Source organism: Cydia splendana, chromosome 23 (assembly GCF_910591565.1).
Source record: "Cydia splendana chromosome 23, ilCydSple1.2, whole genome shotgun sequence".
In the NCBI taxonomy this organism is placed as follows: domain Eukaryota; kingdom Metazoa; phylum Arthropoda; class Insecta; order Lepidoptera; family Tortricidae; genus Cydia; species Cydia splendana.
The window spans coordinates 678,789-703,977 of NC_085982.1; the positions used below are offsets into that span (position 1 = coordinate 678,789).

General features: G+C 36.9%; 1 protein-coding gene and 1 long non-coding RNA gene across 10 annotated transcripts in view; one reads left to right on the forward strand and one right to left on the reverse strand.

The window, feature by feature from the left end:
- Positions 1–25,189, reverse strand: part of LOC134801964 (uncharacterized) — a 441,991-nt gene that overhangs the window by 323,803 nt on the left and 92,999 nt on the right. Inside the window, exon 2 of the long non-coding RNA XR_010145777.1 lies at positions 13,475–13,494. This is a non-coding gene — a long non-coding RNA (uncharacterized LOC134801964). The remainder of the gene's footprint in view (positions 1–13,474; positions 13,495–25,189) is intronic.
- LOC134801938 (hemicentin-1) overlaps positions 1–25,189 on the forward strand; it is a 669,034-nt gene that overhangs the window by 177,815 nt on the left and 466,030 nt on the right. The gene's annotated exons all lie outside the window — the stretch shown is intronic.

The following is a 25,189-nucleotide window of genomic DNA, read 5'->3' on the forward strand; positions in this document are numbered from 1 at the left end:
ACCCACTGATTAACAGTCCGCCTGACGGTATCGGCCTGTCAGTTGTTCGGAACTGTCAAAATTTTGTTCTAACTGACAGGCCGATACCGTCCGGCGGACTGTTAATCAGTGGGCCCCTTTAGAATACTCCTGAAAGTGAGACAGTGTATAAACGACATATTTTCATGGAAATTTTACATTAATAATGACATTGCCTCACTTCGTCATTGAAATTGTCGTTGTTACGAGTAGCTTTGTCCAACTCCATACCTAAAAAATGAGATGAAACATTTTTTTGGTCCTTGTTTTCTTTCCATACTGCATTTCCTCGACTGTGCCATCTGTCAAACCAATCATCTGTTATTGAGCCCCATTTTAAACGCACCCCCCACCGGCCCAAAATAATTGAAATTGACAGTCCGCCCGAAATCGCTGTCAAAATTAATTCTCCATGATTTGGGTATTGTTTTGGTTTGTGACGTCACGATGACATGTCATTATATTGCGTTAGGAAAATGTCGGTGAATTTTCGTACAGTTTTTTCTCAAAAGGAGCATTCCATGAAAACGGTTAGTTTTTCATGTATTCTTTTTTTAACAAAATCCGTTATTAAGTAATGCCTAATTGTAGCTAAAAGTATTGGCGTAATTATGAGCACGGGTCGCTTACGTAAAATTTGATTTAATGCGGAATTTCATTGTCAGCTTACGTATTACAGTATAAGTAGGAATACAAAGTTTTTTAAGAACACAATCGACTTTAGATGATACTAATAATACACGATAAAAAGACACGCCAAAAAACTACCACCTGCCGGGCGTATTATGGATGATTTTATCCACGTGATAAAATAACTGACACTTTTTAACACCGCGGAATAGATAGTGACGGAAACCGATTTATCACGCTGTTACGTAGACAAGAACGGCCATCATATCCGTACAGGCTTGGAAAGACAAAAAAATGAATGTAAATGTCGATTACGTAACGATGGAATGCTCCAGAAGTGGTTTTGGTTCAATTTGATTATAGAAGAATTGAATGACGGAGTTCAGGGAAATCAAAGTAAGTAAATCTAGTTAGGAAATTAAAAGAAAACTTGATTGATTTTTAGGTAGATTTATTCTCATTATTTTAAGGACAGTAACCAAATTCCGTGTATTTTATTCCCATTTGAATACTTTCCACTATTTTCCTGGATTGGCAAAAATATGTTTATAGAAAAAACGCTGTACTTATATCATTGTAATATAAAATAAAAACTTCCATATTTCACCTTCATTCCGAAACTTGCCCGAAGAATGTTAACGAACCATACATCAAAATTCAGTTTTTCTCTTGTCCGAATTTCCTTTTATTATAATTGCCCTATATAAAATCACCAAACAAAATACAACTTTAATCATATAGAATACGACTCAATTTTGAATGTGAAAAATTCGGGTCATGGAAATAAGTTGGTAATTTTCTTCCAATAACTTGCTATTCTGAAATACACTTAATGTTTATGTATTTATGGTTCATTTCACATTGATTTATGTTGAAAGTAGTGATAGTCAAATCATTCAGCCAATCAATCGCTAGTAATGATTGTAATGAATCTCGGCACGCGAAATTTCAATTTAACCTTTTCTGTGATTTACAGCTTATAATTGCTGTCAATTAATACAACCCACGAACTTATTTCTATCTTATTAAAGTTCCTTTTTGATAGACAATGACTTTCAAAGTGGCAAATATATTTTTGTCACAAATTTATTTATGCAGCGCTTTAAATTTTTTTTTTTTTTTTTTTTTTTATCATTAAAATTATTTAATTCGTAAATTTAAATTGGTTTTTTAAAAAATACAGTTAAGGTTTAGTTTTGGTTTCGTCTTGCGTTCTTGTGTTTTATTGTTAAGCGTTGTTTTGGTAATATTAATGATGAAGAAATCACTTAATGACTATTTATACAAATTAAATTCGAGTTTACAACTCTTACAGAAATAAAAGAAAGTTCCAAATTCAAAAGGGCAAAAATTGACTTGGGTCTTGCGAGGTTATAATTAATATCATTATTGTAAGATAAGAATAATTACTAGTATTTATTAGATATTAACATTTTGTATTTAGTAAAAAAAATTGAAAAATTATAATGTTACATGTATTAATTGGTCGATATACATATTTCGTTCCTTAACAAGGAGATTTACATATCGAGAGCCATTCGTTATGTCTAATCGGCTTGAAAACACGTGAGTGGCGACTGTTAATTATACTTATTAAAAAATTATGTCATAGTCATAGCTGTCTCTTTTGTTCCACTCATAATATTTCATATGTTTTGTAACTTTTACACCAGTAGCTCTGTGAGCTAAATACCTCGCGAGGATAGCTGTAAACTGAATAAATTTATAGCATCGCCATTTGAAAATTCTCAGAAAAGATATCGACAAAAAAAATCTATTTAATTATCGATCTTGCTCACAACATTTCATGACAACTGGTTGAGAATTGCGACCTGTAGAGGAGAACACCCGGACATACATGCGAAAGCATTTTTGCTGAAGCTGTTCTTACGCTGGGTCAAATTATATCAGAGTTATTTTATTAAGCTACGCTTTACAAAAAAATCCATTTTATTTTAAAAACTCAATGTTCACCGTCAATTTTCAATTATCTCTGTCAGCTCTTAAACTTATTAAAAACGCTGAGAAAGGCACCAAATCTTATACCTAACGAACGAAAAAACCCGATGTCCCTAATATAAATTATCTGGGTGTCAACTACGCACTCTCTTACCCTAATACAGAATCGAAAACTTCCAATTAAAATTCAACCTTAATTATCAATAAATACAGTTCCAATTTGCTTGACTCTTACGTTTGCATTTAAAAAGCTGCGTCATTTGAAAAAAGAATGTCTAACGGTTGTTTCAAAGCTGAATTTCGAACGACAGATTTGAACGCATTTGTCACAAGTGAATTTGAGCTGTATGTCTACGACTATAAGGTCGTATTTTAGTCGTAGGGTGTAGAGTATGGTTAGGATCATTTATCAAGTAGGATAGGGCCTGTCAGTCCTCTGATATCCTTCTACCGATATCTGGAGAAAGGTGATATTTTTCCTTAAACGTGTGTAGGTTCTTTTCATATGATAAAAGACAGAACGAGGTTTTCGAGATTGGGTATAAGTGTAGGAAATGCAAAAGGTAGTTTGTACTCGTATTTTTACAAAATAATATTTATCTCACGGTTTGAGGAGCACGTGGGGCAAATATGGGCACCTTATGGATAATGTAGTAGGTAGTAGGTAATATAAAATCGCGAAAAATAGGACGAAAAATACGAAAGCGTTTCTACGCAAGCTGAAACGGAGACGCTTCGTTTGGTCAATTACAGATACTCGTAATAGGATGACTGCTATAGTTATTGGCCACTACATAGTAATTGGCCACTGCCAACAAATCTGAAAGAAGCAAGCCAATAAAAGTCTTATTGTTAAGAGTGGCCAATTCCTATGTAGTTGCCATTAATTATAGAACTAGTCTGAAATAAATGCATTTTATTTATTGTATTTAGTTGCCGAATTTTTTTGTTACATTTGAGTAAAATTTGGCTAGTTTCATGAGTTCCTCATCTGGGCGGAATAAATACGAAATTAAAACTTGTCCCGAAAAAAATGTACTGTTGTTATGTAATATCGTTGGGATAGGAAAATACTCTACATTTTCATAACTAAGAGAAAATTGTTTCGGATATACAGGGAAATTGCGCTTATATTGAACAGAATAGGGAACTACCACGAAATAATAACGACAACAAATGAAAAAATAAATCAACAACTAAATGAAAAGCGGTATTATCTATGCTATATTATACCTATCTGCCATTTCATATAACAAATGATGACGAATTTTCACATAGGTACATCAGTTGACGCTGATTTCGAGGTTTAGTTTTGTTGTTGATTGTATTTCAATTGGCATTTTAGTGCGATTGGTTTGTGGTGACATCTCATTGATTTTGCAACATTTTAGTAAATTATTGTCTAATTGCTCGATAGCATTACACTATCGCGTTATTCGATAGGTATTCCTCTCGATACCTACATCGAAAATGAAATATTATATCTGCTTTGGACTGATTTTTAAATCAAAATCATTTATTTACATACAATATATATACAGAGGTACTACTAAACGAAATTAATAACTAGCTTAAATCTAAAATAGGCCCTTGAGGCATTGTACCAAGGATGCTGGCGGCATTTCCTCGCTGTATCGCAATGCTGATACGTTGTGCGAGGTAGCCGCCAGCTCTTCGGTCACCAGTTACGTCAACCAGACGCTTCGCGATTTCTGCGAACAACTTATGCGCGCTGGGACCCCATGGACCTAGAGTTTCAACTCCAAATGGTACAAAATGGTACTCTCTTCCGAGGCTCTTATATTTGTTACGTTTTAGAATTTCGGCGCTTTCCGCCGCTCCGCCCGCTTTTACAGTAGTCCGTTGGAGGTGGGACGGTGCCAGTGTGTCTACGCAGGTAGCATCCCACACCAACATCCGTTCCAAGCTCCAAGGAACTAAAGACACCCCATCGGGCCTCTTGCCATCATCTCTGATAATGCCAGTCGGCTCAAGAAGAGCAGGCACATTGATGGTGGCAAGAGACCGACGGACTATGTCATTAAGCGACGCATGTCTCGAAAAACGGCCTGCACTTTTTTGACAAGATAATCCGTGGTGTCCCAGTCGGTCCACGTCCGTGCCACAAGAGCATACGTGTGGCGTACACACCGAAACCCCGAGTCGCAAACCAGTCGCCAGTCTAAGGGAGGCCGGATCCAGGAAAGTACCAGTATTGGGCGAAGGATGGGCATGTAGCCAGTAACCGGCTTCCCGGGCTCCGACCGCCAAAAGCCACGCGCGGTCTGGACCTGTACAGTTGTTTAGGAGAGTATTGTAAGTTAAATCACAGTAAACGTTATCCCAACTCCTTTGTGAATTTGGGTTGTCTGGAAATTGTTTGCCTGGGCAAGCAATTTTAAAAGCATTTTTGGCGTCCTCAGAGCCCGCGATCTCACAGTTTGTGGGCAAAGCCCTTAGGATATTTCCTATGAGACCAGACGTGCTATGAGTGGACGCCAAAAAGGCTGGGGAAGCCACACTGGAAATTTTGCGAATTCCTAAACCTCCAAACCGAATAGGGAGGGACGCTTGAGACCAGGAAGGCTCACTTAGCTGGATGTTTAGAATCGTCTCTAAACTAATTTTGATCAAATCATCTATGGGCGACAATAAATTTTGATGTTTCCAGAAAGGACAACAGCGGAGCACATACGTAAATTTAGGGACAAAAAGGCAGAATTTAAGAATCACAAGAGCATAATGAGGGCTAATTTCGAGTAAGCGATCTGTGTGACTTTTGAATTTAGTTATGGAGTTAGAAATATACTGGACTGATTTTTATGTTTATAAAAATTCGCGCGATTCGTGACTTTTCATTTACAAACAGATTTTATTAGGTAGTGAAAATTAGGTACTTAAGGCTGCCTTTCGAGAGGTGAAGATGAGAGGAGTCGTGCTGGTATCAAATAATTTTTTATCCAGCGGAGCTTAAAAGAGATGTGAATTACATCCAATGCAATTGGTTCCCGCACGTCTCCTCTCTCCGCTGATCTCCGCCTCAGTGGAAAGGCAGCCTAATACTATCAGTACTATCACCCAATATATCTATTACAAAATCCATGTAGAGCCATCGTAAAACAAACGCAATAAGCCAGATATCTAAATGTGAACTGCGGATCCATCGCCGCTGCAATTATTACAGTAATCACAAAACCGCATGTTTTATTTGGATTTATGCATGCTGATTTATTAATTTGATGCCCGTTTAGACCGCTAACTGCTTGCCTAGAGGCGTATTTTGATTAAAATAACAAGTTATAAATAAATATTACCAATCATCTGAATCATCTGAATCATTTGTCAATTTCAAACGTTACATCTCTTCAACCAGAAATGTAGTAGTTCACTAGATAAGTTTTGCAATACAGCAATACTTTCAATTGTAGGTAGATGAGTATAGTCTTACTAGAAATTTAAACTAATCTTATGACGGTAGATACATAATATTTCAATAGTGACTCGTTAAGAACTGTACAGAAATTTTTTGTTTTAAAAAAAATGTCTGGGTGGTCTAAGGACGAATTACGTGTTATTATTCGATACAACTTCACGCGCGGTCTTTCAATGGATGAGTGTATGGAAGAAATGAATTCTGTACTTAAACAAAACTGCCCTCATCGTACAACGGTTTTTCGGTGGTATCGGGAATTCAATCGCGGTAATTTCAGTGTAGAAGATGCGCCGAGGTCAGGACGTCCTACGGACGTTTGTACTGAAGATAATGTGAAGAAAATTGAAAAACTGATAAGAGAAGACCGCCGAATAACTTATAGGCAGATAGAAGAGATCCTGCAGATTAGTGCGCCAAGCATTCATAAAATTCTGCACGATATAATTGGCGTGAAAAAAAAATGTACACTTTGGGTACCCCATGATTTAAATGAAGAACAAAAGATATGCAGAGTAAATTGGTGCAAGAAAATGTTAAAGCAGTATGAAAATGGAACTTCTAACTACGTCAATAATATCGTCACGGGTGATGAAACCTGGCTATATTATTTTGATGTGCCCACCAAAAATAAAAACAAAATTTGGTTGTTTGAAAATGAGCCTACTCCAATTCAAGTCCGAAAATCTCGGTCAGTAAAGAAGAAAATGATTGCTGTATTTTTCACCAGACGAGGAATTTTAGATAGAGTAGTTTTAGAAAGTCAGCGTACAGTTACGGCCTCTTGGTATACAAAAGAGTGTTTGCCTCAGGTTATCCAAAAACTCAAAGAGCTCCGTCCAAAATCAAGACTCGACAATTGGCATTTTCACCACGATAATGCTCCTGCACATAGGTCGCACGAAACTGTGAGTTTTTTACAAGATGTCGGAGTAAAACTTCTTGAACATCCGCCGTACAGTCCAGATCTAGCGCCCTGTGACTTCGGTCTGTTTCCAGTAATTAAGGATCAGCTTAAAGGAAAGACGTTTGCCAGCGACACCGAGTTATTAGCTGCTCGGGACCAGGCCTGCTCCGATCTCTCAGAAGAAAAATGGAAGCAAATTTTTAATGATTGGTTTCTACGAATGAGTAAGTGTATAAGCTGTGATGGTAATTATTTTGAAAGATTGTAATAAATAAAGCTGTATTGCAAAACTTATCTAGTGACCTACGTAATTTTTGACACGGACCGATCATATCTGTAAATTTAATCCAGATCGAATAATCACTGTACACTGTCTTGTACTAACTATACAAGTTTAGTCGTATTTAAAGCTCCTAATACCTTGACACTGTTGAAATGGTCCCACTGGAGTAGAGCCGTAATTTTAAAAGAATGAATGAATGAATACCTAACCTGTTGCCTAAAACTAAATAGTTTGTGACGATAGAAATGCTGCTAGCTAGCAGCTTTCACAAGTGGTATATACAAATTGAATTCTCTGAAAACATTCTTTCACTTATTATAAATAACGAGAGTACTACCCTCGTAAAATTTATTTATTTCTGTGTTATAAGCCCTGTGTTAAAAACAGGGTTTTACTAATACGAGTACGTCCTAAAATACTGGGCCATCTCGCCGCTCGTTTCCCGGTTACCGTCGTAGGTTAGTACTCTTTCAAGCAACTTGCCCAAGTACTATCCTCGTGTAAACACCTCGCTCAGTGCATCTAAAATAGCCATATTTGTATTGTAACGCCCTATTTTCGCATTTAGGTTTATACCACAATGCGGGTCACAGCGTGTAATGAGTTGTTTATTGAGTGCAAATATTTCGCATGATTGGCTGGTACTAAATTGGTGTTAATGTGCTTTGCATTAATATTGTGCGGTGTGGAAAATTACTCCTTTTTGGAAAAGCTATATTGTAAATAATTATTTTCTACTATTACTTAATAAGGACCGCTTGCACAGTAGCATAGACTAGAGATGCCACGAATAGTGAATTTGGCCGAATACCGAATATTCGGCCCCTCTCTCGGCCGAATACCGAATATTCGGCGACCGTATATTCATTTAATCCATTTAATGTACCCATGTTAAATATTTGTCTTCGAACTTTTCTTCTTCTTCTTCTTCAATTTAAGAGATATCCTCTTGTCGGTGGAGTATTTTCCATTTCTCCCTCTCATAAGCCATAGCCTTGACCTGTTGATACGACACGACACCAGCTTTTTCTTTTATTTGGTCTACATAGCTACGTCTTGGTCTGCCCCTGCCTCTCTTTCCTTCTATCTTGCCTTCTATGATGGTTTTAAAGAAGTTGTCGTGCCGTAAACAAATGTCCAATCATTTTTCCCCGTCTGTTGTTGATGGTGTTCAATATCATCCTCTTCACTTTCACTCTTCGTAATACCTCTTCATTCGTTATCTTCTCCGTCCATTTTATACCTTCCATGCGTCTCCAGCACCACATTTCGAAAGCTTCCAGTATTTTTCGGTCTCTCTGGGTCATAGTCCACGTTTCACTACCATAAAGTGCGATACTCTAAATATACACCTTAATCATCAACTTTTTGCTCTTACATGACAAACTAGATCTTAAGAGTTGCTTTTTCTGGTTGTACGCCTTTTTTGCCATGGCTATCCGTGTAACAATTTCTGGCGTACATCTCCAGATGTTCTTTGTAATTAAACTACCTAAATATTTAAAACAATGCACGTTTTGTATGGGTATATTTTTGATCACTATTGGTGTATGCTGCCTATTGCATTTTGTAGTGGTAAGTATTTTTGTTTTTTTGACGTTGATACTCAAACCTAATTCATAAAAAAATTGTATCCATTGTTGATATTAGTTCTATTAGTTTATCTGTTGTTTCTGCAAATGCTGCGATATCGTCTGCGAACCGGATAAAGTGAATTATTTCCCCATTAATTTTGACCCCACCCTTGTCAGCTTCTTTGATTTTCTTGATTGTGTACTCTATATATATGTTAAATATTAGTGGTGAAAGTGGACACCCTTGTCTGACACCTTGCCAGATTCTTGCACTCCCGTTTTCCTCTCCAATCTCCACCCATGCTTCTTGCTCCTTATACAGTTGGTAAATAACTCTCCTATCTCTAAAATCCAGTCCGGCTTCCTTCAAAATACTCATTATTTGCTTCGAACTTTTATTGACGCAAATTTTTGCCTTTATTTTCGTTTCAATTAATAAATTATAGTTTAAAATGACTTTTTGGATCATAACATTCATAACCTATCAGTATGCACTGTTTTTCTATTTGTAAATGTAATATTTTCACACCAAAACATAAAATGAACCCTTTTGTCACCAGTCACAGCACTTCCAGTGTCGCTGAGGTTGACATTTTGTCACAATTTATGATGGAGTGTCACTAAACACGTCAAAACGCTTGCGGGCGAAATGTATGCGCAGCCACGCCTCGGGCTTGGTCGACGTTAAAAGCATTAACCGATGTTCTTCGTGAGTCGGTTATAAATATTATAATATTGTATAGTATTATGAAATTGAATTAACAATATTTTTAATCCTTGTATTGTTCGGATCCTAACTACACCAACATTTCTGCAGTTGCAGTGCAACATGAAATGCAATACAATATATGAGTATGAGTATATATGAGTATGAGTATGACTAACATTACTGCTGACTACATCGCTGCCGCAAATGTATGTGTGTATGTTTGTGTGTTTTTAATTTCAAGATATATTTTTTAATAATATGTATGCTAGTTTTAAGGTATTTATCTATGGGCCAATAGTTGCCTGAAATAAAGATTTTTCATACATTCATGCAAATGTCAAAAATTCGGGCAGAATCGTCGACTTTAATATTTGCACCTACTTCCGCATTACTAAGTATACAGTCGGCAGTAAAGTCGAACTGCAATACTGCCACTACTGTCTCTTCTTTATACAGTCGGCAGTAAAGTCGAACTGCAATACTGCCACTACTGTCTCTTCTTTATACAGTCGGCAGTAAAGTCGAACTGCAATACTGCCACTACTGTCTCTTCTTTATACAGTCGGCAGTAAAGTCGAACTGCAATACTGCCACTACTGTCTCTTCTTCTTCGTCGTTCCCTCATGACTAAGGATCGTGACCAACAACTATGTCCCTCCATTTATCGCGAACAAGGGCTATGTGGGCTGCCCTCTGCATGGAACCACATGCTTGTCACACTGACAACTACTTTAACCAAGTTAAATCGTATAAAATTATATACCTTTTTTAAATACACCTTTTAAACACTAACCTAAATCCTCCTCTTTAATTCCTAACGAGATGTCAGACCGAACATCACCAAAGAATTTTCCAACATCCACAGTTTATAAAAGATAAAAGCCAAAAGTATCAGTTTCAATGCCCACCTAAAATCCCTCGTCAACCCAAAATGTACTCTAAGCGGAAGGGGACAAAGTAGATTTTGAAATGGATGTAAATTCTGGCTTAAACCTATAACAGAGAGCATTTAAAAAGGTTAATTGTCAAAAATGGCTGCCAAATGTGGGAAGTTTTGAAATGGGAAGACACGAGGCTTGGATCAAGGGATTGAGATAATTTTTCACGTTATGAAACCTTTGCAGCTTTTGGTCAGCATTTATAATGCATTAAGAACAATGTTGTGTCACCATAAAGTTTACATATTTTTATACTCTGTTTTCTCCAAGAAATTAGGAACAATAAAATGACACAGCCCTTTGAATAATTCAGGCGCATTTACTTTTACATGTAAAAATATGTTTGAGAAGGCATGTCTATATGTTTTATTGTACTTTTTACTTAATTAAAACATATTTAAGCAAAGCAATTATTATTAGTTAGTTCAACAATGATTTTCCGCAAATGTCAAATTCGATGTTTCTGCCATGGTGTGGTGAACAGATATTTTCACCTGCACCATTGGTAAAGAGCATCATTTTGTCAATAGCTTAAAGATATATTGACGTGACCATTTTCTGTTTCAGGTACTCATTGGTGACCATTACCAGTGACTGAAGTTAATGGGTTTTTTACATATATTAAGCAAGTATGATCAGGGTCTTCAATTTTATTTTATTCTTATATTTAGGTGCTATAAGTTGCTAAAACTAGCGAGTAGAGAGTTTGCCACTGAATTGGATAACGGGGTCACATATTTTACAGTATGCTTGACTCGTTATCATTATCTTCTGTAGATAGGTACCTATTATTAGAGAATCTAAAGCTAATTTATATGCTACAGCCTTTACAGGTGAGATTAGCATTGTATCCAGGAAAGGTTTCAAAAGTTCTGAAATTTCTATAGAAAATCTCAGAGATTTAATTATAAATAGCAAACAATGAAAATATGTCAAGAACTTAATAAATACGTACAGAAAAACACTCTCAAGAATCTTTCAGAATAGAAACTTGTTTAAATTGTCGTGTAAATTTTCAGAAACTTTCGAGAATGTTCCTGCATTTTTCGACAATGTTTTGCAACTTGCACATTGCTAGGCGGGATAAATTTTTTTCGGTAATTGGGACGCAATTAAGAAAAGCGGGACATATAGGTATATGTCACTACTATGTCTACCGTTAACTTTTATCGTATTGTCCACAGAATTGACTTTTTAGTCCTAGTGTAAAAGTAGCCTTAGTCCTTAAAGATACAGGCTAAAACGAGGTTTTTTTTTTCACAAAATGAATATCGTCAAAGTTCTTCGAAAAAACCTGATGGAACATATGGAGATTAGAAGCTAATATTTATGGCATAAATACAACTTTACTATACTTGTGAGTTGTGTTTAAATATGTTTAGTGTTCAATAGCTTCCAAAATACAGATGCCATAAGTCTTTTACATAATACATTCTGAAATAATTTATGACTGCCCCAGCTTTTAAGCATTTTCCGAACTATGATTTATATCCAAACTATTAAGGCATTAGCATAAAAAGAAATGTTTTGCACAAATTCGCCCGTTGGGGCAATGTTGGGCACAGGGGAAAGTTTGTCCAACTCTTTTGAAATACGAAACAAAGTGGGATCATAAATCACATGCTTCATACCGATCTGTCGGTCGTAGCATCCTTTGTGGAAATATTAAAGGTTATATTTCAGTTGTGAAAACATTGTGCAGCGTTTGAGGATGCTACAGCTCTGTGCAATATAATATTAGTCAATGAGGAGATGAAAATTAACAGAAAACTATAACTTTAGATCAGTAACATTCGTAAATCCAGTTGTGAAAGTGGTACCTACGTGAGATGCGCGCCTATCACCAAAATGATCATCAAGTTCGTATCGAAACCAGCTCAAAACAAATTGCGAAATCTGAATTGGGCTCCATAGCGAGCTGTCAAACTAGAAACTAGACAATAGTTGCACCCGATAGCTAGAAGTTTCGTTTCTATTCAGGGGCAGGTTGAGACAGGGAAGTATATCTGAGCTTACTGGCTGTATTGTGTGTCGTAACTTTTTCATGGACAAAGGTGGCTGACGTTTTAATCCATCTATATTTCAATTTCTTTATTGTTGGTTATATGTAGGTAATACAGATTTTCTAAAATAGTTGTGTCCATTATAACCTGCCTTTAAGGCGAAAAATATTCTTAAACTACATGCATTAGTAAATATGTATATAAAATTAATGAACATAACATAATCAAAACATAACAATATCATACAGTAATTATTTCACATGTCTTAATATTAATTACATGTCCCAAACGAGATCCTAAAATAAATAGTGTTCGAGCTAGACCCAGTTAACTCTGCGTCCATGGTCTGAAATGTACCATCACGCTCCGCGATTGTTGCACCATTTAAGGTCCTAGCTAAATTGGTTTTTCAATACTTACGCTATAGAATTTCCAATTTAGCAAGAACCCTAAATGGCGTAACTATCCCGTGTGGTGACTGTACGAGATTGATTTTTTTTTCATTTATTTCTTATTGAAAATGTACATTAAATTTTACATGTCAAAATAAAATGCATTCACAAAAAGATCGTCACAACAAAATATCAATTATACTAATTTAAAAACAATAAAATAAAACAGTAATATAATATAATATAAAACGACTTTCTATAAAATAGAAAAGAGTAGGTAAAAAGTAAAAATCGGTCAAATTAATAAAGAATATAAAAAATAAAAATCTTCTTCCTCGCGTTATCCCGGCATTTTGCCATGGCTCATGGGAGCCTGGGGTCCGCTTGACAACTAATCCCATGATTTGACGTAGCCACTAGTTTTTACGAAAGCGAATGCCATCTGACCTTTCAACCCAGAGGGGAAACTAGGCCTTATTGGGATTAGTCCGGTTTCCTCACGATGTTTTCCTTCACCGAAAAGCGACTGGCAAATATCAAATGACATTTCGTACATAAGTTCCGAAAACCTCATTGGTACGAGCCGGGGCTCGAACCCGCGACCTCCGGATTGAAAGTCGCACGCTCTTACCGCAAGGCCACCAGCGCTTCCTTAAAATGTCCAAAAATAATTATAAAAATGTTTGCCAAATGTGCGACCAAAATCGGAATGATTTCAAGTGAAATTGGAAGTACAGATCTCAGAAATAAAATAATATATGATTGCGTAGCTTTACAATTTGCCTTTGTAACATTATATACCCAGATAGACTCGTATAATACACCCGCCGTGTTTCCCGAATACACCTTTTTGTGTGTTTTCAGTTCGCTAAGCTTAATATGTTTGGTCTTAGGGTACATTCTATAATAATTACATACATTACAAAATAATACACTGATGTTTATTATTTTATCTCTTTTCAGCCATTCGAAAGATAATCAATTAATTACATATTAATTTACCAGCATTTTAATTAAGTCTTTTTAAGTGATTGCACTGACATGTAAATCCTACAAGAGATACAAATGCGGCCACTGAAAGCTGTCGAAGCGAAATTAATTATGCAACTGTCAATTAAAAGTTGAAACGCGGGGATCTGACGGTTAATTTTACTTACATTGTTTTACTTTAATTATGAGGTTGTGGACAAGTTTTATTATTAGTTGCAATTAAAAGTTGGGTCAATTTACATGAGGAACATAGGTATTATTAGGATTTACGTATTAAATATGTATCAGTGTGAGTAAAATCAATGGTAACCATTCATATTTGAAAGCAACCGTTACTATTACAAATCATTTATTTACATACAATATATATCAATCAATCAAAGCATTTATTTTCAGGCTACTAAGGCCCATAGATACATAGAAACTAACATATATATATACAAAAATAAAAACTTAAATACTAAAAAATCATTTTCGTGACGCAGTTTTCTGTTGCGGCGTCACTTGCTCTGGTGTAGGATTCGGCAGATTCCCACGGAACCGCCGAAATATCACACCCTTCGGCCAGAAGTCCGTGCTCGCGATGGCTTCCAGCAGCGGCCGCGGCACGCGCACCACAAACGAGCTGAAGTGCACGTAATGTCGCGATCGCAGCTGGAACACTTTCAACTCGTATATACAGTGGTACTACTAAACTAAATTAATAACTAGCTTAAATCTAAAATAGGCCCTTGAGGCATTGTACCAAGGATGCTGGCGGCATTTCCTCGCTGTATCGCAATGCTGATACGTTGTGCGAGGTAGCCGCCAGCTCTTCGGTCACCAGTTACGTCAACCAGACGCTTCGCGATTTCTGTGAACAACTTATGCGCGCTGGGACCCCATGGACCTAACCGTTACTTAGTTACACAAGTAAATTTGATGTGTGTATAGTTTTTAGAATAAACTTCTATGTAAGTAAAGTTAATTGTAGGGGAGACTGAGGTGACTTGAAAAAGAAGTAAATTGAAACAACGCCAATTTCACGTTATCTATCATCTGTAATCTTCTTGATGCAAGGACGCATATTGAGGGACGGTGGGACGCGGCTATACATCGTTATTCCAGCCTGATAACATTTGTAGATGTTTCAAAACTGACGTCGAGTCAACTCACCCCGGTCTCCTTTATATACTTCTTCTCCTTCCGTCTCAACGTTCCTTAGACACTAGATGCCCAGAAATCAGCATAATTAAATCTTCTTACAAACTTTATTAAGTCAAATTCAAATTATAATTGTTCACTCCAATTTACATTTACTTAAAATATTAAAGAACTAAAGTCAATGTAATTACGAATATATTGTTAACGTATACCTTTCATCAACACAGTCTTCCATCATCCGTAATCCAAAAAGGAATTGTTAATTCGACACAATCTCGTCGAACCCAACGCTACACTACGAAACTTTAATTGATGTTTCATTATAAAAAAGTCGTATCTCCACAGAATTATTTCAAGTGGTAAATACCATCGTCAACACTGTTAACTGACAATTTGAACCTTATTTCAATTAAATAAGATCAATTATCGGGTAGTTAAGAGTATTGTTGTTACCTTTTTTTGTATCGGAAAAGAGTAATTCAAAATTAATTGGCGCGCCTTTATTTTGTCCGCGACTGTAGTGAGGATTCGTTAATTTTTTAATTGTTTGCAGCTTGATTAATTGGTACTTGAAACTGTTGTTTTTCACGTAAATTTATTCTGTGTATGAGCTTTTTTCGTGTCGCAAAGTGCATACAATCCTGCAGGCGTGTTATTGGATAGCTTTATCCACACGACAAAATACGGTCTATACGCAATTGAGAGATCCAAACATCTTCCAGACGTTGTCACGGCATTTTTGCCACGGCTCATGGGAGCCTGGGGTCCGCTTGGCAACTAATCCCAAGAATTGGCGTGAGCACTAGTATTTACGAAAGCGACTGCCATCTGACCTTCCAACCCAGAGGGTAACCTATTAGGCCTTATTAGGATTAGTCCGGTTTCCCAACGATGTTTTCCTTCGCCGAAAAGCGACAGGTAAATATCATATGATATTTCGTACATAAGTTTCGAAAAACTCATTGGTACGAGCCGGGGTTTGAACCCGCGACCTCCGGATTGCAAGTCGACGCTCTTACCGCTAGGCCACCAGCGCTTTGAAAGAGCCAGACAATCGGCCCGATTCGAACTTCAAGGTAGGTACGTCAAATATTACGCCTAGATACGATATGGATTAGATATGGCAGTGTCAAAAGTGACGTTTCTTCAAACAAAAACGTCACTTTTGACACTGACAAATCGAATCCATATCGTTTCTAGATCTATTTATTGACGTATCTTAAAGTTCGAATCGGGCTGAATGTCATTATTACGCTGTCACGTACTAGACAAAAATGACATATGACCATCAAGCCCGTAGGTATACCTACAGTACAACCATCAGTCGAGATGTATAGAGTGAATACTTAAACAAGTTCCCGATCTTATGCATATTTTGTGAGTAAATAGGTCTATATAATAAGTGTAATATGTCTTGACTGTTTGATGTGGGTACAATTTACGGCTACTTGAATAAACAAAATATTATAATATTATTAGGTATTATGAAGAATAAGAAGTATACTTGTCTTATAGTACCTACTTAAATATGTATATTATAATTCTTCTATATAGATAGTACCTATCAATTAAGTATGAATGTGTCAATTCGTATTTTCCAGCAAATACAGTATTTAAATAACTGTTACAAATTTTAAAGGTCATTCAAATAATCACGACAGAACTTTAAGATACGTCAATTAAAATAAGATCTAGAAACGATATGGATTAGATATGTCAGTGTCAAATGTCTTGAAACAAAAACGTCACTTTTGACATTGACATATCTAATCCATATTGTAATGGAAAAATATTTGGATAACAAAATACTTCTATGAAGCCGGACGGGCGATTAAATCTGTGTCTCGAATAGTGTCAATGGGCTGTCAAGTTGACAGCGATTCCGCGTCAGATAATTCCGAATCCCTTCGACACCAGTTCGGTCGATAACTAGTTCTTACCAAAATAATTATTATAATTCTCGATGAACGGGTAGAAATGTATAGATTGTCGAGTCTTCCTTTTCTTTTCTTAAAAAATATCATACCGTGCTTGTCCAGCAGCGCTTACCACGGTCTGGTTTAATTTCCGTATTTAGAATTTCACGTCAGTTTGGTTAAATGCCTTGGGATTGTAACCCTGGCAACATCGAAAAAGAGGCCCTCAGGAGCACTGAAATATGAAACCTATGGAAGTGAAACGTCAACGAATAATGCGTGCCACTGTGACGTCATCTTAGGACTAAACATGGCGGTTTTAGTGCTGCCCAGAAGATTTTTACTGTTACTAGGTTTTATCGATACATCGATACCTTTTTAACGTTCTCGGCTCATTTTATTTAAAATACTAAGTATGTATTATTTGTGCAGTTTATGTTTTAATAGGAAGTAAGTAAATAAATAAAAATTCTTTATTAGTATATTGTTATGTGAAAAGATACTTTGATTGAGTAAGATGTGTGGAGTCTAGGACAATTTCGTGCTTCAAATTTGACAGGTAAACGAGTTGACGCTGTACTACTCAATACATATTGCGATTTTTGCGGTAACACTGATTTTCAAAAGTTGACGTTTGACAACTTAGTGACTGCAAAACACATGGCGCAGTACAGCGCCATCTGTTTTGGATGTCAGAATAAGTGTACGTGTTTTTCTTGGACTTTACCTCTCTATTACAATCAATTTTGTTGTGTTGCTAACCCTGAAGTCTGTAACACACTACCGCACTGCACCTCGACCTTGGTGCGCCGTATCTATAAGTGAGAGCGATACGAAATTCAAGCTTATTAAGCGACGGGTGAAAAAAAACAAAACACCTTCAGAACATTTTTTTATTACAAAAAAAGGAATGACTTCCGCTCTTCAACTTCTTCAACATTTATTCAGCAAATAGGCCACAAGGGCATTTTTATACGTCAACATTGAATTTACATACAAGCAAAAATAATAACAATACATTAACCATTTTATAAATTACAACTATATGGTCTCTTAATGTCGAATTTATAAAAAAACTTTAATAATGATATAAAAAAGCCCGCAGGGCAGCTTGTGGAGTAACGACCCCACGGACCCGAGTGCTCCTGAGAGTCGGTCAGGGTCTCCATCTCCAGCTCTTTTTTTTTATGTTCATTTCTTGGTAAGCTATAAAAATGATTTAATTATTAAATTAAGATAATTTAGTTGGTTTGAAGCGGGGTAGCATGATAAAATAAGAAAATATAAATAGGCAATCATAATATGTCGATATCAAAGTCGATAAATAAAGTACAACCCTAGCTGAAATGTTTACATTATTTAAGCGTAAAAATATAATTAAATAAATCCAATCACTTCATGATCTATAACTGCACAGAAGAACCTTGCTATTTATAATGTGAAACATCCTTAAATTTCCCAGGAACATTAACAATAACCAATATTTTTCATGTAAATTATAGCGTACCTGTGTATGGTTAAAGATGGCTGATTTGGTGGTTTTCTTATGCCGCACCCTAATACACTACACACTGGCATATTCGCGACGTAATTATTCACATTTGGCTTCAATTATTTTCAATCACAAGCAAAATATTGAAAGATAATTAATAATTTTAATTTTCACCACGACTTTTTGACAGGACAAGTACCGGCTGAACTGACAGACAATGACATTTGCGTGACTAAACATGGCGGATTTTCGGCCGCATTAGGTATTTACGTATTTTCATGGAACACTTTATGTCCGTACTGAAATACTGTCACCTTTTTTTGCTATGGGTTACAGTACTGAGTAAAAACGAGATAGATATATATTTATGTGTGTGCCGTCAAAATGGGTGCTATTTCTATAAGCAATTGTACGTATAGAACAATATGTCTTGTCCCTATTATATAGGTCTATGCTCAGGAGACAGTGATTCCGCCATTTTTCACTTGGATTTTCTTCCCCGACCCAGCCGAGCTCGGCTTTAAATTAAATATTTGGGACAACGTTCTCATCTTTGGTAAGTCATCTTACATTCGTTTGTGAAGATCGTGAAATTCAGAATCTGTTGTTGGATTATGCGATTAGTGACGTGAACCGTTTATTTCAGCTGCCCTCAGTGTGTGATCGTGCCTTGCGGTTAACCCGTTTCCCGAAAGGGCGAGCCAGGCGCGTCCTGGGCTCTCCGGAGTTGACATTCGCTCACTCATAAACCCCCGCAAGACGATTTTCCTCCGACAGGTAAGGCGTCGTTCCTATACTTTCGTCAGAAATTGTATGGCGCGCCATGCGGTCGCATAAAATTATCCCGCATAACGCTGAATGTTGTGCTGTAATATAACCCCAAAGGGTTACGCATGGAAACCCTGTGTTCCTATGTGAAACGGACTCTCACGTGGCACGGACCACGGATTCTTGGCGTGACCTGAGTCAGTGGAACTAATCCCGTACCCGGAATTTTCCAGGAGGTGTCTACTAGGGGCGCGGCCTTTGGTAGGCCAGATCCTGTACCAGTCGACCTGTGCAGCTGGCCCCGCCAGAGTCGGAGCTATTGGAACCTCCGGCCATCTGGTCGAGAGAGCCGTCGACTGTCGCTACAGTGCAGCTAAGCCTTTCACTATTTTTTCCCTAAACTGCGATTTTGGACTATTCACCTTCTAGTATTAACTATCAAATAGCGCAATCGACCAAGTATCACCAACGATAATTAAAACCTGGTTATATAGACATATATTTAGAATTTAATTTACTACCAATAAGTCGTCAAATAGTGATTAAGCTTAAAAGTGTAATCTTAACTAGCCCGACAATTAAATTGTTCCTGTCCACTATCGGGTTGTTTGTTTTATCTCCTTCGGTGAACCTTAGTTTAAATATTAGTATTACAATATCGTTTCTAGATCTATTAATTGACGTATCTGAAAGTTCGAATCGGGCCGTTAGCTGTCATACGTGATCATTTCGACTTGTCCTCACAAATATTAGTTTATATTTACTTGACTTGGCTACACTACAACATCATACAGTATATTTTTTATCACGACCCCAATCTGCATATTTTGTGAGTAAACACACAGGCCGTGTAATACGAGTCCGTCATAGATGACGAGGGTGCAACGGCCTTTCGATATATTTGGATCTGCTTAATATGTATTACGAGTGAAGAAGAAATATCAGGCGTTGCCTTTGGGATATTGTATTTTATCATGTAAATATTTTGACGGCGAAGGGCGACCAAAGTTCTGCAAATATGTAAAGAAAATACATCTGCACCGATTCCAGTCTTTTCAAAGATCACTTTCCACTAGTAGGGATTCTAAAGGGACTTACGTATTAAAGAAAATGTTTTTAAAATGTTGTTGAAAGACTTGCATATAACCTGTTTAGGTACTTATCTACAAATCTATTCTCTTCTGTGCACATACTAAAAAAACTAATTTTCCGATTGAACCGTAAAGGATGACTTAAAGACGGTTCGGGTCCGGGCCCGGTGACGATCACGTGATCCCCGATAATCCGTCACCAATAAGTATCGGATGCCTCGGCATGGACCCGGACCGTTCTAAAGCGAGCCGTCCTTAATCCGCATAAAGACTTTCTTACTATTAACCTGTGAAGTAACCACAGTGTGACCACTTATAAAAAAATACACATGATTTGGAATATAATTATTGGATAAGCATTAAAAATGAACATATCGTTGAACAGCCATTTTGTAAACATGTATTTACCCACACATTAGTTAAGTGTTGTGATGATCACATAGTTATTTTTCCCGGCTTTCGCTATACTTATCCTATATCCTTATCTATGTATGACTAACATGTAATCCTTCCCCCATGGATCACTGTCGGCACGGCTAATTAGCTATATTCATGGGAAGATGGGTCAGCAGGAGAATGGACCGTTTTTGTGTTGGTACCATTGACCACGATACGTAGACTACGCTGCATGGAGTGTTTACTAACCTCGAGGGCACCTACTACGATGACTAACATGAAATCCTTCCCCCATGGATCACTGTCGGCACGGCTAATTAGCTATATTCATGGGAAGACGGGTCAGCAGGAAAATGGACCGTTTTTGTGTTGGTACCATTGACTAAGATACGTAGACTACGCTGCATGGAGTGTTTACTAACCTCGAGGGCACCTACTACGATGACTAACATGAAATCCTTCCCCCATGGATCACTGTCGGCACGGCTAATTAGCTATATTCATGGGAAGACGGGTCAGCAGGAAAATGGACCGTTTTTGTGTTGGAACCATTGACTAAGATACGTAGACTACGCTGCATGGAGTGTTTACTAACCTCGAGGGCACCTACTACGATGACTAACATGAAATCCTTCCCCCATGGATCACTGTCGGCACGGCTAATTAGCTATATTCATGGGAAGACCACTGTTGGTACCACTGACCACGATACATAGACTACGCTGTATGGAGGGTTTACTGACCTCAAGGTCACCTATTTCCCATATTACTTTTTCACTCGGTTAACTTCTGCAACATATTTGAGTTACAAATGAATTTGATATTTTTCCGTAATTTTACAAGCTTTTATTTAACTTGCAATGTATGTATGTTTTGGACAAATTTTGCAACCTAAATTAGACTAGACCTACTTCCCATTATTCGATTGGGCTAAAAACTTCACATACATAATATGAAGGGTTAGGTGACAATGCAATGTTATGGTGCAACTGATCTAATGATAGACACATGAGGTGGCCCTAGGATTTCTGTGATAAAACAACGCAACCTAATTGTGTTTGGGTTTGTTAGAATTGAATGAGAATTAGTTGCCTGTTGAATGAAAATTGCTGATTACTGTCAGCAATAAAAGCTTGTATCAAAACTTTTTTTTGACAAAAACTCATTTGTAATATGTAACATGATTCCACCCTACAATGCCGCTCCCATACTAAATTAGCATGCAAGCGGCAATGTGTGGCGACTGCGAAAGAGATGCTTCGTCTAATAAGTGATCTGTGTTGATGTAACAGGATATTATTGTATCTGGGTCATACTCGGACTGACAAAAAGTCTCGTTTGTAATCTTTTCCGATGTTGGAAGGATGTTAAAACGCTGTATGTCTGTTAGCATTTTACTTATAAACCACTGAATCGACTAAATGAGGTAAGTATGTGGGTAATTAAGAGTCCCAATAAGGCCTATTTTGTAGCAATGAAAGCTAGCATCAGACATAATTATATTATTACATAAATATTCATGTCTTTCATGTTATTTCAGTTTGTATGACTCTTGAAAAAGGCACGCTCAGTTTTCATTTTACTTTCCGCACAAGTCACATAAACTGCATTTTCTTAGTAAAACAACATTGTATGTTATACAGCTTTAGACCTAAAGATAGCTGCGACAATAAAATTATTTTGTAGCTTGGTGTTGGCTACATTGTGATATCAATATTTTAAAATTAAAAAGGACATAACTCAACGGTAATTTTCTAGCTATTATAGGACATATGTTTGCAATCAGCAGTATTACGAATGAATTATTATATCGATGTCGGCGGCCGATCGTAAAATCAGGTAGATCATGAAATTCCTACACATATCGTGAAATAGTAAAAATCATTGTCTTGTTCCCTGAGTCGACGGAGCCCCGCTACGCGGGGGTTCTGTTTCTGGACAGTTTGCTCTTCGGGCATCTGAAGCAACTTAACGAACCTATCCTACCTATTTATTGGTTTAATGTGACTACCGTCAAAACATTACACAGGGGCTTTACGATCCGCCTGATTTTATAATCGGCCGCCGACATCGACAGTTCGACACCTCAAGATAAAAAGGTCATAAGTCAACGTTTACATTAAAGCTAATATGGGACATAAGTTAGTAGCCATTAGGAGTATAATGGCGTGGTATGGAATACATCCTTTGCGAATGTCGCTGTGCAATTTGATTGCGGCAGTTACAAGTGAATTGATGGTTCGGGCTACTGTGATCACAGTGAACATAAATACAGTAGTTTAAAAAGTCAATAAGTTTGATCATTTTTAACATGCCAATACTCATTGAGACAATTTTAAAAAACCCAAACACATTTAAGTACCTAAATGCGTTACGTTGTTTTATCACAGAGTTCTTGTGGCCAACGTGTCCATCATTAATATTTCATTGTCACCCAACTTACACATGTTTGTGAAGTTTCAGCTCAATCGAAAGGGAACTATGGGAATTGGATCTAATTTAACTTGAAAGATTTGACCCGAACTGATTGAAATGAGACTGACTGATTAATTGATTTGAGACTGATTATATGCAGGGAGGTCTCTCTCTGCAGCTGTCTGTACATACATTGAAAGTTATATAAAATAAAATAAGCTTGTAAAATAAGAATTCACAGTGACAACTTCAAAACCTCTTGGAAGTCGTAAAAGTTAAAATACTGCTTCAAAAGCACTGTGATATCGTCGCGCACAAAAATGTATTCACGATAAGCGCCGGATGAGCGCCGTTGTACCGATAACACTCTCGCGCATCGCTGTACCCGAAAGGGTACTATTGTATGTAGTACTGAATGTACATTTTATTGTACATTTCGGACCGGGATTCGCTGAAAAACGTTTTTTGTTTATGTTAAATGTATTGTGTGAAGTAATTGTTGGTTTTCGTCCTTTGTGGTCGCGTTGAAATGGGTAGTTTGTATGTGGCTCAGATATTGTGAAAAATCGCGGCAGAATTACATCAGTAAATGATTTTTGCCTTCGTTTTATTATTTTTAAAGTGATAATGTGAATTTAATCGGCAGGGCTTGAATTTAGCAAAAATTTGCAAATAAATCTATTAAAGATCGTTTTGAGACAAGTTTTTTATGTAAAACATCTACTCACTCTTTTGGATTTTTCCAAAAAAAATTTGACATAGTAATCTTGGGCTCCCAGGCTCGCCGCATGCCAAATCTCAGCATCCACTGTTTTGTGGGACATTGTATTTGTATAAGCTGTATACTTTTATGTTAATAAATAAATAAATAAAAAAATGCTCGGACCAACTTGACAAAAAAAGGTCGGCCATTTTAGAAATTTGTGTTTAAATTTTTAGCAACGTAAAATTGTATTTACCTACAACGAAAATTTTATTTGTATTTTTTTCCGCGTAGTTAGTACTCGTACGAGTGTGAGCTAGGATATCGATATTCATATTCATTTTTATATAATTCAGCCTATATACGTCCCACTGCTGGGCACAGGCCTCCTCTCATGCGCGAGAGGGCTTGGGCTATAGTCCCCACGCTAGCCCAATGCGGATTGGGGACTTCACATACACCTTTGAATTTCTTCGCAGATGTATGCAGGTTTCCTCACGATGTTTTTCCTTCACCGAAAAGCTAGTGGTAAATAACAAATTATATTTCGTACATAAGTACCGAAAAACTCATTGGTACGAGCCAGGATTTGAACCCGCGACCTCCGGATTAAAAGTCGGGCGTCATATCCACTCGGCCACCACCGCTTTTCGTTATATTCATTTCGATATTCATTTTTATATTCATGTCAAAATACATGTTATTTCAAAATGAGACCGTAAATTTAGATTGCTTGGCGACGGCTTGGTCCGTTTGACTCTTAAGTAATATCTACTTATACACCGTGTTTTTTTTATTTCCGTTAATTTCAAGGGTGCATTCCTGAGCTTAAATCAAGTAACTTTCTCAAAGACACCGATGTTCTAATTAAGTCCATTTCGGAGATAATCCATAATTTATTTTTTTACTATAAGGCCTCTACAAGCGTGTACACTTGCCGTAGGGCCGGCTTACATATTTATTAGTGTTTAGAATGAGTTCATACATTTGCTACTAAACTTAAGTACAATCTCGGTCGATTGATGTACGAAATGACATTGATATGTCACAGATTTCAATTGTTTGGTTGAGTTGAATTAAATGTTGTTGTTATTGAGTTAAATGTAATGCCCGTGTTACAACAACGCTATATGCTACATTTAATTACTTTTTAAACAAAAAAAAAAACAAAAAAGAAAACAAAAAATATTTTTTTTTTGAAAATTAACTATGCCATTTAGTTCTTATAAACGTACTTAACTATACCCCGAAATTAACGGAATTCAATAAAAACACGGTGTATATCAGACTATCTAACGTATTCAGTTTATTATTGACTATATTTTGTGGATTTAATGTAGGTAGGTACCTATATCTCTATAAACATGGGAGTATTCGGTGTATTCCATCAAAGAACCCCGCGGGTGCAGGTTGATTTAGAACGTGCGACCGA